We start from the raw sequence: 13,563 nt of genomic DNA, 5'->3' as shown, positions 1-13,563 counted from the left end.
TTGGAATTAAAATAGCCCTTACTATATCTCACGATTGGCATGGGGTATAGGCTACTTTCCATAAAATAATCTCTAATGCAAATCATACCAGCCATTAGGCTAACTGAAATAAAACCATGCCAATCTAGGTATGGTGTGATGTGGGGCTATTCCAAAGGCCAAGGGAACTTGAGCAGGATGTATCCTGGATCCATAAAACAAACATCTGCATGCCTCTATAAAAATGTACCATAGGGCTATGCATACTGGCCCCAGTATTTTAAGGAAAAAACATTTATTTATTTATTTATTTACGATACCTTATTCATTCACAAAGAAAATTGGTGCGTCTTTTTTTTTTAAATGAAGGCATTAAGAACTATTTCCATAAAGATTCCTCTTTTTTAGTCAACTTTAGCATGTGTACATTCAACAGATGTCAGCAGTTACTGTTTGATAGCCTACTTTTTCTAAATCCTGAGGTAGGCTATAATTTAGGGATAGATATTTTTCAAATGCACCAGTTAGCCTACTTAAGGAAAGTGCATTTTTAAAAAAAAAAAATGTAGTCTCCTTTTTTGGATGGAAAGTTAAAAAAAACAAAAAAACATTTCCTTGTGCCAGTGAACGATCAACATCACAAAGTTCAACCTTGTTAAACCGGCCCGTGCTGTTCCTCAGGGCATCTGACAGGCATGCATGGACTGCGGGGCGGCCCTACACGCTAAGGCAGATCAGGAGATTGTGCAACAGTTGATGCGTGGCTGAGCAAGTGGATTTGCCACTAAGAATTAAAAGTAACAGGAAACAGGACAAAACTTAAGACCAAAAATGTGGACTATTTGCCTATTTAGGCTAGTTATCATTAACTATTTTAGGTTATTGAAAGCAGACAACAGACACTCAGTGGAATGTGTGACATAATTTCATGTTATTGTCACACCAAACTTTATTTATGATAGCAAAAAAAGTATTATTGATGTCTTTAATCGCGAGCCGTGAAAGAACATGATTGATAATTTGAGACTACCACTAAGATCTGTGCATTCAGCACGAGCGCCACCCTTTTGCTGGGAAACGGGCCAATCAAGGAGCGAGTTGCTTCCGCCAGGCTGCTCCATTGAACGAGTGTCGCGGACTGGGCGTCTCGCTTGGAGAAGAATCGCGTCGCGAAGATACGGATAAATAACAACCCGGTATTTCACAGCCCGACCGACTTGAGAAACATCACTCAAAGTTTTAGCTGTCTGTGGCGTTTGTGTGCCCTTAAAACCGTGAGCACTGTAAAAGTTTGAAACGAAGTGAGAAGAAACAAGCTCGGTGACAGGAGGATCCCACTACAAGCAGTGCTAGTAAGTAAAGGAGGAGTGAGACTATCGGGGAACTCATGTGGACTGAACCATGTCTCTGTTGCTTTTTCATATAGGAAGCTGTTAGGGTAAAGTTGCAACTTGCTGAGGCTGCTACACTTTCGACTGCAGTGTAATTTAGACCGTGCAACAGGACGGAGACGTTTATTTTTGGTTATGTTGTTGCTTGGATTCCACGCCTTGGAAACTGTATGGCAATTAGCCTATGTCCTGAATGAGATCACTGAGGAGAGATCTACTGCGTATGCACACTTTTTGGAAGATGCTTTGTTTGTGATATGTAACCACATATTCCTTTGTTTTATAGAAGGTAGAATAGACATTCAAAAGAACAACTAAACAGATTTGTTTATGTGGGGAGTAAGTGAGTGCTACATTGTCTCAACTTTTCTTCCGCTGCATTGTTTACACTGAGCTTGACACGGACATCGCCGTCTCAAGCAAGCAACAGGATTCTCCAGCCAACAGCAGCGTAGTAGAAGCTAGTGGCGACTTTGCTAACATACAAAGTTGCCTAGTAAACCGACATGTATTTTCTTGGAAAATTGCCTAACATGAATGTACGGCACACTGTATTTCATGAGTCAAACATTCTTTCGAAGTTGCGTAAACCTTTATTCGCTATTTATAAAGGTGAGTTAACAGGCAAGCAGAAACCATATTAGCTACGCCTACAGCAACTTTACAAACGGAGTGACGACTAAAGCAAAACTTTTGTATGCATGTCGTTTTAAAGCAGGCATAGGGAATAAGTTGTGGTTCCTCAGACCAAATGGGGACAGACCATACCTGAAAAGAGGCAAAGCTGCAGATGCATGGAATCAGACATACACTATTCTGGGCGACATCAGGGGACACAAAATCAATAATGGGGCATATTTCAAGCCACCAGCTCAGTCAGTGCGACCTTGACTTTGACTTGAGAGACAGAGGAGCTGGATGGGAGGTGGGTGACTGCTCCCTGATGACTCCCTGCTTGGACCTGTCCCTTGTGGCTCTGATGCGGTCATCCTTGTCCGATAGCCCGGCCCTCTGCATCTACCAGCCCTCCAACAGACACTTTAGGGTCACAACATGATGCATGAGTGGTGTAATAGCTGAAGGTTAACTTGGCTCCAAGACTCTCATTTGCTTCATGCAGAAACAGTGCAGGTTTTCTTGGATCCTTCTCAATCAGATGCATTGTGTGTTTGTTACAGAGTATGATACACACGAAACAGCCCCCACAAGGTCTTATTTCAACCAATCCAACAAACTACCTAATATGAATTTGACACCCCATGACAGACATAATTGATTAAATAAGTAACTTGAGTACTTTATGAATGCGCTTATCTGAAATAGATGGCAATGACATTGCCAGCAGATGTGAAACCTCAAAACCCGTTCAGCTTCTCGCAGCTGGAGCTCAAAGAAGAAATGCCACTTAAGCACAAACCCAGATCTGAAATACTGTATTTGGTTTGTGATAAGCAAACAACTTTCTCTCACAAGATTCACTGCAATGTGTCTAAAGTTATAGTATAGTCGTATTTATGTGCTGATGCGTTATTAGAAAGCCCTGAGAGCTTCAAAAGTCATTTCTGTCATACATCACTCCTTCTCCACCTCTTATTCTATCTTTTCCGAGGTGTCTGTAAACTGCTCAGCTATCAGTTGGCTTTGAGTACTTTGTAGGATCATACAGCTTTCACCATTTAAAGTGTGAGGGACCGCCATGCAGGCACCACATCCTTGGCTGTACCACAGGACTCCGCCACTGTGCCCTTGACCTCTTCCTCCTCTACCTGTTCCTCTCTTCTCTTCCCTTGTTCCCACACATTTCTTCTAGATGCTCTGTCTCTCCTCCTCTCTTGTCCTAGCTCTCCCCTGACTGGGCTGCGATGTTGCTGTGCATGTGGAATCCTCTGGTCTCAAAAAGATTCCGGAGGAGATTAGTAGGGGGCTGTTAATGCTCTCGAGAGAAGTGACACGGCTGTGACCCTGACAAAGGGTCAAACAGGCTTAAGGGTCCTTGTCCACCCCCTTCTGTCCCCACACACATAATAGCGCATATAGAGTACATGCATATTGCATATACATATACACATACACATACACATACAGTACACATACACATACTCCCATATCTGTGTCATACAACCTCAGCAGATGCATATTCTCTGCCTACAATGGTACTATGTTGTCCAGTTGTCAACATTCAAGGACACTTAGACACTTGGATATGCAAGGCACTCTTGGATGACTGTTGATGTAAACATGATAATTGAAACACACACTCTCACACACACACATATGGATAAACAAAAGGACATGCTTAGTGCCCCCCCCCCCCCCCCCCGCACACACTTATAGACTCACACACACACACACACCGTCTCTGTTTTGCCTTCTCAATAATGGTTGAGAGCTTAGAGCTCTTGCTCTCCCAGCATGAGTGTATTAATAGCCTGAGTACCTCAGGGGGCTAGACATTCTCCACACGGCTGCTGTTCCATGCAGTGAGTGGTTTGTGTGTGTGTGTGTGTATGTGTGTGTGTTATTGTGCATATATAGCATGTCATGACTGCACATAACACTTTGATCATATTTGGTCAGTGAACAGTTGTTATTGTAATTGTCTACATATATCCGATAATTGTGGGTGGTCTGGGTGGGGTTTCATTTCTAGATATATCTGCTCTTGTGTGTGTTTGACATGGAAAATCCATCGTGTGTGTGTGTGTGTGTGTGTGTGTGTGTGTGTGTGTGTGTGTGTGTGTGTGTGTGTGTGTGTGTGTGTGTGTGTGTGTGTGTGTGTGTGTGTGTGTGTGTGTGTGTGTGTGTGTGTTCTGCTGCAGCAACAGGTGTCTACACTCACTCCTCAGTGATCCTGGCCCTGCCCCTGTTCCGCCGCGGCCCTGCATAACTGGCATTCCTGTGTTTTTGTTCCTAAAACCACAGGTCAGTGCCGTGGGGCGGGCAGGGCCCAAGGAGCGTTGTGGGAAGGCTCTGGGAATGCTGCTAGAGCTGTCTGTTGCCCTTGCCCGATTCCTACACAGCTCTTGAGCTACACCCTGCCGCTGTTCTCCCTCTCTTGCTGCTGCTCTCCTAATCTCGGGAGCAATTCCACTGATGCTTGGGAATTAGTACATTGGCCCCTCTAACGGGGACTAGTGCAGACTGGGAAAAGTTAAGTGCAGTATTTGTGCGCCTCATGGGGAAGATGTGGTGTTGGTGCATCAGCGGAAACATGAGAGACGAAAACAGAACCAAAATACCAATGGTTTCTTGTGTACAGAATGTGTTTGACTAATTGTTGAGCAGAAGGGGTGTAGGACAGAAAGAGATATGACGGAGCAGAGAAAACGAGAGCAGAGAGTAAGCTAGGACTTGTCATTTTTTGGTCCAGGGTATTTTTGTCACCCTCCCAGGCCCTCCCAGGCACAGAGCACGGCCTCTGAGTGGTTGCATGCGGAAAGGAGGTTGTTTCAGCGCGAGGAGGGAATGTGTCCGTCTGGACATTGTGCTCTGTTCCACATCCTTAATTTCAATATGGAAATTAATTTGGCTGTGGGCTCAGGCCATCTCCTCTCGGCTGCTAATTGACCTCCTGGGATGTGAGCTTCAGCCCAACAGAGAGGAGCTCTGCTAAGAAATAGACCATCCCTTTGAGGTTTCTCTCTCTTTCTCTCTCCCCCACTCTTCTCCTGTGTACTCTCTCTCTCTCGCTTTCACTTCATCAGTCAGTCACTTACTGATGGTCAGAGAGAGATCAATAGTTGGGCCAGGACTCAAGCTTCCCAAATGAGAGGTGGTGAGGGTCCTTCGTCACCAGTCAGTCACTGTGTCCTGCACCCCGTCCCTCTCCCTCTGCCTGTGTGGAACTAGCCTGATTAACAGGAAGGAGACACTAGTGTTTTGTTTCGTCTAATGAGCGGCCACAAACAAGCTGCCCCACACAGATGAGTCGTCTTTCACCTTGTCCCCCGCGTGTGTGTGTGTGTGTGTGTGTGTGTGTGTCTGTCTGTGTGTGTCTGTCTGTGTGTGTGTCTGTCTGTGTGTGTGTCTGTCTGTGTGTGTGTATGTCTGTGTGTGTGTGTGTGTGTGTGTGTGTAAAGCCCTGTCGGTTTTGCAAAATTACTCCTATTAATTTGGGTTAGTCCGACAGATCAAGGGTGGATTTTGTTCAGGTTAACTGCTCTCCCTGGTCAGTCAGAGAAAGTAATTAGATCATCGTCTGAAATGTAACCGTATCCTTGCACACACTCACACTTATTCTTTCTCTCTCCGTCTCTCTCTCTCTCTCTTTGACATGCACACTTAGTGAGAGACACATGTTGCATGCTCCGTTCGACCTACACACGCTCACTCTCACACACGCTGGCATGCACACACACACACACACACACACACACACACACACACACACACACACACACACACACACACACACACACACACACACACACACGCATGCAGGCCTGCGTGAGTATCCTCTCCTCTTAGCTGAATGGACAGCAGGTCAGCTCTCATTATCTTAAGGTGTGACACAGTTCCACTAATCAGAGAGACTGGCTTAGTAGGGATAACGCCTGTCTTCATGCAGGTCTAATGAATGGAATGCCTTTCATCAGAAACAGAGAGAGCGAGAGAGGACAGACAGATGGAGACTATAGAGGAGGTAGATGAAGAGAAAAAGAGAAGTGGTGAGGTCCAGTTTCAACTGCCACCTTAATTTCACAATTATTCAGTTCAAATCAGTCCCTCCATATGCAGGCCAGTGCTGAGCTAGAGGTAAATGCTTAACCAGTAGCAGGCCCGCATCAGCTTCTGCAGGCATGAAGTGGTGACATGGAGGAAGATCACTCCCAAGTGCCGGCTGGCTTGTAGGGGGGGTCAAAGTTCACTGGAAAAGCAAAGGATTGAGTTCCCTATGCACTCCTCTGAGAATGACCACATTGGCTCATTGTCAGGTGGGGGGAGAGTGCGTGCGTGCGTGCGTGCGTGCGTGCGTGCGTTGCGTTGCGTTGCGTTGCGTTGCGTTGCGTTGCGTTGCGTTGCGTTGCGTTGCGTTGCGTTGTGTTGTGTGAATGCATGTGTGCGTGAGAGAGACACGAGAGAGAGACCTTAGAATGCATGTGTGCGTGAGAGAGACACGAGAGAGAGACCTTAGAGAGAGGGACACGAGAGAGACACGAGAGAGAGACCTTAGAGAGAGGGACACGAGAGAGACACGAGAGAGAGACCTTAGAGAGAGGGACACGAGAGAGACACGAGAGAGAGACCTTAGAGAGAGGGACACGAGAGAGACCAGAGCCTAGAGAAGGGAGAGTGAAAGTGAGAGGAGCAGTCAAGGACACACAGCTTATTGACACATTTGTTGCAAGCCACAAGGTCATTCACATGACATCCCTCAGGTCAACAGTCAGCTCCTACACTCAAACTACCAGAAACTCTCTCACACACACATACCGTTGGTACACACACACACACACACACACACACACACACACACACACACACATACACTATTGGTGCACATGAGCACACACAAGGCACTGAAAACAGAATTGTTTTCATTTCGGTTCTTTTTTGGCTCTGTGCCTGAATTCAGGCGTGTGACAAGATTTGAACGTAGGCAATTAGCCTATATAATATCATATCTTTAAAAATGTCTGAAATGTCAGCCTAACTTCAGGCTCAGGAAATATCCTTTCATTAAACCCTGTAATAGCTTATCCTACTGCATGGCAGGCCTATAGATATTTCCCTTGTGTTGTGTTGCTGGTAGACTTTGTTATTTCACACAGTGTTTCAGTAATTTAGGCTACCTGGAATAGGCAGTTAGGTAGTGTTGGATATGAAAATCCTTTTTTTAATCAACTAGTAGGTCTAGCCTATTATACAGGGGAGACACTGATTCATACACACACACACACACACACACACACACACACACACACACACACACACACACACACACACACACACACACACACATTACACAGATACTGTTGGTGTGAGCACAAACACACACACACACACACACACACACACACACACACACACACACACACACACACACTGAGACAAGCATGCACTGACTCACACTCACATACAGTCACATGCTGTCACACAGATGCAGTCAGAGTTGCTGTGAGTGACATGCAGCTCCTGTAAAGGAGTAGTCTACATGTCCTCATGTTCTCATGTTCTATATTGGCCATCACGTGAGGTCTGCTATTTTGTTCCTTTGTTTGTTTATCTTAGCAGACAGTAAACCATGTAGACTGTACGCTTATGAGTTTTTATGCAGGTGTTTAATGCTGCATGGCCATTGTTTATCTGACCTAACAACAGTAACATAGGGATGTGGGACTTGACAAATGGTGAACGGTCGAAAGATTTGCATATCAATGACGCAATGTGGACACACACTGTATCTACTGCAAAACTGATACGTGCTTGTGGGAAGTCGATTCGATTTGTTTACGAAAATCCATATTAAAACTGATTTGGACTAGTGTGGACTTAGCCTCAGACTCTGAGCTTAGACTTCACTCAGACTAGATCCATACGCACAAACATACATTAGCCTTTCCTCTACACCCTTCAGCCAGTGGACCTCCCCCCTCCTGCAGAGTGAGTCTTGTACCTGTGGCTGTGGCCCCTGCAGTATCACAGGGCCAATGAAAATATATCCTATACATCAGACGGTGTGCATGGAGCTCCAGAGACACGCTGACACATGTGCAGGGCTGGCTGGCCAGAGCAGCTCTGTTCTCAGCAGCGCTGTAAGAGAAGAGTGTGTTTTTCCTTCGGCCCCAGGGAAATATGAACCCCCACATGTCTGCCGGCAACAGGCAGCACATCACAGACACCCCAGGAGCTGAGTGCAGAGTGTGGGAAAAGTGTGTGTGTGTGTGTCTCTGTGTGTATGTGTTTGTGGGGGTGTGGGGGTGGGGGGGGGGTTATGTCAGGGTCATGTGTATGTGATTCCCACCATGTCTGAAGCAGCGGGGGGTAAGGCTGAGCGTATAGCAGGTCATCGCACTGCCTTGTGAAACTGTAGTAGCATTCTCATTCTCTGATATTCAACCCCAAAGCACAGTACAGCACAGCATAGTGCAGTGGAGTCTAGGCTTATACTTGGGCATGGCTATGTTTCTTTAAGAAAGTCACACACACACACACACACACACACACACACAGTCAGCCTTCATTTGTTTTTATGACATTTGCCATGTCTGGATGCATTTTTGTAAATTATGGGTGGTTGAGTGAGTAGTAGTACGGTGGTACAGTTTGTGGTATACTTACTGTTTCAGCATACATGCTATCTTCAAAGACCACAAAGACTAATTAGAAATGAGAAAATCCACAATTTGGGAGGCCAACCCATTCTTATGATATAGTCTGCTACATTGAACTTTTACACAGACTACACAAGCCATGTTTTTTGCAAATATGTCAAACAGTAAATTAGTTCGTCAATATAATAGTCACAGACCATATGAAAATGATCTTTGGATTCCTGGGCGCAATGGAATAAAATGGTTGTTTATTGAATAAACAATGCATCATTTCATATTCTGTTGAGTCAGTGTTGTTGAACCTTTTGCAGTTTGTTTTTGTATTCTCTCCTGTTTATAGAGATGGTGTTTTGATGGTTTTGGAATTCTTTAGGGTTTGTTTAATGTGTTGACTCTTAGTTTGTATTCAGAAATGCATGTGTTCTTGGAGGCCAGGAAAGCTTGCAGCAGGGCATTGCATATCAGAATCATCAGCCCCAGCATGTGTGGACTCTCCGTGTGGAGATAGTCTAGTATAGTTTGCAGACTGTTGATGGCTGAGGCATAGTCAGCAGAGAGGGCCTAACCAACCTGCCTTGTTTATGCTCCTGCTGGTTTATAGATGAAGTCTTTCCATGCACGGCTCCCTGTGAATTATTCAGCCAACTCGGGATTGGGGTTGGGGGGGGTTCTGGGGTGGGGAGGTGATCCTAAAATAAGACGGCATGGTTATGATTCTATTTTTATGCGTGGATGTGGTTTAAAACACAAGTCCCACTTCTCGTCGTCCCATTTCAGTGATACAAAGTATGGCGAGTTGTAAGAACCAAGCATTAAATAAATAAAACATTATCTACAGTGAGTGCAGCTTTCTGTGTCATTCAGAGAGATGGTGAACTCACATAAAAATCCCTATGGCTGCCAACTCTGTGCCCTAATGATAACTGATGCCAATGTTACATGACACAGTTATGCCCCTTGTTGTAAATCAGTGTCCTCCTATTTGGGATTGTGTGCCCCTATAAATACTTCTTGGCTCTGTCAGTGTGTGTATCTTCATCTGTGTTTGAGATGTGAACTAAAGGTCAGACCTGTGTGGACTGCACCGTTTTGATGTGTTTTTTAAAGCATGTCCAAGGAAAACATTACAACAAAACAGAAACTAAGATCAGTATAACATGGTAATAAATCCAAAATCAAGAGCAGAAATCCTGAGGAATCAGTTGAATTGTAGGGTGTTTCAAAAGGAGCTGAATTCCATATGAACATTAATGAAGTGCACAGCTGTGAAAGGAAAGAACACAATAATCAGTGAATTACTCTATATTTAGTTAAGTAGGCCAGTTTCTTCAGAATATAACTTTGAATAGGCTAAAAGTTATGTGTAAGTCATGTAGGTATTCAGTACTGTATATTTAATTAGTAAAACTAAGCTAGCTGATGCACTGATATTATTGCACATTAAGCTTTCTTATTGCATGCATATGGATCTTATTGCATGCATATGGTTCATGGATTGAGAGACGTCCTTAAAGCTATAACAAGTGTTTGAAGGATAGATGTGGATGAGATGGATCATGCTCTGACTGCTCATCTACATTAATTAAACTATGCTTATCTGATCAAAGTTAGAGTAACAGATATTTGAGTGGACAGTGTGTGTGTGTTGGGGAGGGGAGGTTGTGTGTGTGTGTGTGGGGGGGGGGGGGGGGGGGGGGGGGCGGGGGGTTAGGACTGACTGATTAGGTGTACAGCTGGCTGTTTTATCAGGCTGGTACCAGTGTGTGCTCTCCTCCTGTAAACACCTGTCAGCTCTACTGCTCAGTTTGACCAGCTGAACTGAACATTCAGTGTGTGTGAGAGAGAGAGGGAGTGTGTGTGTGTGTGTGTGTCTGTCTGTGTGTGTGTGTGTGTCTGTGTGTGTGTGTGAGACTCGTGCTGCCTCCCTGTGTGTGCACTAATTAGAGAGAGACGAAAGAAGAACAGAGGAGCGAGGGAGAGAAAAGGAGTGGTGAGAGGATGGATGCGTTCAGCTCTTAGGATTGTGCTGAGGAGGAGAGTTCCTTTTCTTTTCCTTTTTTTCTCCTTTATCCAGCCAATCTCTCATTCCTTCTCCGGGCCTCAGCACACTGCTGCTTCTTTTCAGAGGGCATTTGGAAGGCTTTTCTGGAGACTGTGTGTGCGCGCCTGTGTTTAACATAGTATGTGTTTGTGTGTGCAAACCATCTGATAATCTCCTCATTGTGACCCAGAATACACACCCACACACACACAAACATTTCTCACAATTCTATTTTTCTTATATGGGCTCTCTCTCTCTCTCACTCGCTCGCTCTCTCTGTATGTGTGTTGAGTGTTCTCAGTAATAATAGAGCAATTTCACCCTCCAATTGACGGGGTCAAGTGCTTAGCTTAGCACACACACACACACACACACACAGCCACATTCTTCGATATAGATATGAACAATTTGAGACAGTTCACACCACTGACTGCACAGCTGTAAAGCTGAACTCCATGCCTAACCATACCATATAATTACTTGAGGGCCACACACACACACACACACACACAATACAGAGATAGAGAGAGACACACACAAACGCCCCTATTTTTGAGGCTCCAGGCAGAGATGTGTGTTAGGAGGAGTATCGGATCCCCGCAGATGCATGCGCTTTCTCTCTGGCCTATTGTCGGCCATTCCGTGCCAACCTCCACCCTCCACCACGCTCCAGTTTCCCCCTCCCCTTTGCCCAGCGCAGTCTGTGGAATGACACTGCTGCTGATGTGCGGCTCGTCAGCAGTGAGTCGGCACTGTTGTGGGTTGAGCCCAGAGGAGGAGCCGGCCTCCCAGGCCACAGGGCTCAGTCAGCGCGGTGACTTAATTTAAGGCTCTGACTCCGGTGGCCCACGGAAAAAATGTCCCCCACTCACACCATGCAAAGGGCTGACACACTATTGGCAGATGTGAGTGTGTTTATAATATGAGAGTGTGTGTATGTGTGTATGATTTGTGTGTTTGTGTTAGTGGCCTTATTTATGATGTCATTACGCGTGTCTACATGTTTGCGTATGCCTATGAGTTATGAGTTTTGTTTTAATGCATATAGGATCTGTGTGTGTGTGTTTTTCCGTGATCTTGTATCAGTGTGTTATCATGCTGCTTGTTGCTAATGACAGACTCTGAGTGTTTATGATTGCATCTGAGTGATCTCCAGGGCTGAGGTTGCTGTCAGGACAATTACAGGCAGGCAGAAATAGCCAAGGCAGATGTTGGGAGGGAGACTACTGTGGCGCATATGGATGATGGCCCAGCGTGTTTGTGTGTGTGGGCTTAGGCAACCATCGGTGCTTTTGTCTTTGAATGTGTGTGTCCGTCTTAATGGTTTGCATACTAGCCTTGCCGTCTGTGTGTGTGTTTGTTTATTTGCTTGTATGTTTGTTTGTGTGTGTAAGCCTATATCTGGTAAATAGTGTGAAACACTATGCGTTGAGGTTGAGTACAGGATCATTTCAGCTAAATGTGAGTTGTTTTAGATTACATTTTAATGGTGCCATTTGAGGTGAGTGTGTGTGTGTGTGTGTGTGTGTGTGTGTTTTGAATAGCAGACCTTAGGGACAGGTCCATTGTCACCCCTCTCGTGTGTTGTTTGTCTTGCCCAGGTGCAGCAGTACGCATGTAGGCTATCACCACTAATGGTGAGTTTAACTTTTCTCTCCCCTTCGCTAGAGCTCAGCCTCTGATTCTTGTCCACTGCTTTCCATTATAACAAATGACTGTTATGTAGTTGTAGTTCTAGACTGGCATAGTCCCCCCCTCTCTCTCTGGACCCCACATCCTCCCTGTCCCCATTTCTCTTCTCTCACTCCCTCTTTCTCCCTACTGTTTCCTACAAGTCAGTCATTCTGCAGATATACAATGCCAACCATTCTACCATTGCCGCCTTTCTAAAGTGGTGCCCAAAGCCACTGGCCTGTAACATAATTAAATGGTGTGTGTGTGTGGTGTGTGTGGTGTGTGTGTGTGTGTGTGTGGACTGTAATTGCTAGAATACTGGAACAGAAGGAAATTGTAAGCATCAAAAAGATGTGTATCAAAAATGCAAAGCATTTGCTTGCATAATATAAATGGAGGAGGATTGAACACCGAAGCGGAAAAAAAGAGAGATTACATAAAATTGCGACCAGTTGCCTGGAAGTTTATGAACAGAGTGCCATTGTCTGTGTGGAACACAGCTCTTTTTGAGCAGGCACTGCTCGGTCATACCCTCTGTCATGACTGGGTCCTGTCCGGAGCCCTTTCCAGTACAGAGAGGTCACTATTGACGAGGTCTCTGTGTGCTGACTGTGTGCAGCTGAGGGCCAGACCACTGAACTCTTGGTCATAAGTTTTACTTCCTCATATGCAAGAACCATGATCTGTGGTAGAGTGTCCTAAAGGCCATACTGGTTTGTGTGTGTGTGTGTGTGGTGTGTGTGGTGTGTGTGGTGTGTGTGGTGTGTGTGGTGTGTGTGGTGTGTGTGGTGTATGTGGTGTGTGTGGTGTGTGGGTCCGCACGCATTTGTGTATGCTTGGTTCTTTGTGTGTCTGTTTTTAAGTAAGGAAAGGTGTTTTGTGTCCAGGTGCGTCTAGCCAGCCCACCAATCACTCACAGCCTGGAAAACTACTATGAGCTAGAAAAACCAGACTTGCTATGGTAGCCTGGAGGGGTCACACTTGATCAAGTTACAGTGAACACTGAAGAGTCCGTCACAAAGCAGCCATCGTTCATTATAAAGGACAAAAACATAAGGAAAACCTGAAAAGACATTGAAGCGTCAAAAAAGAAAGAACGATTCGCACGGCCTTCCCCTTTCCTCTTGGTTTGCCTAACTGTGCGCCTTGTGGTTTTGGGAGCCGAGCGCTCGGGTATCATATCGCTGTCATTTGCATTTGCTGT

At 45.3% G+C, this 13,563-nt stretch overlaps 1 protein-coding gene across 2 annotated transcripts in view; it reads left to right on the top strand.

Annotated features, from left to right (window-relative positions):
• The first annotated feature begins 781 nt into the window (after window positions 1–781).
• The window catches only part of mpp7a (MAGUK p55 scaffold protein 7a), a 127,156-nt gene continuing 114,374 nt past the window's right edge, over window positions 782–13,563 (top strand). Inside the window, exon 1 of one of the 2 annotated variants that reach the window (XM_062521079.1) lies at window positions 782–1,331. The gene's annotated coding sequence lies outside the window, so the exon portion shown is untranslated. The remainder of the gene's footprint in view (window positions 1,332–13,563) is intronic. The other variant, XM_062521080.1, reaches the window with a different exon arrangement.

The sequence above is a fragment of the Sardina pilchardus genome, chromosome 19, assembly GCF_963854185.1.
Source record: "Sardina pilchardus chromosome 19, fSarPil1.1, whole genome shotgun sequence".
Lineage (NCBI taxonomy): Eukaryota > Metazoa > Chordata > Actinopteri > Clupeiformes > Clupeidae > Sardina > Sardina pilchardus.
This window is presented reverse-complemented; position numbering and strand designations above follow the sequence as displayed.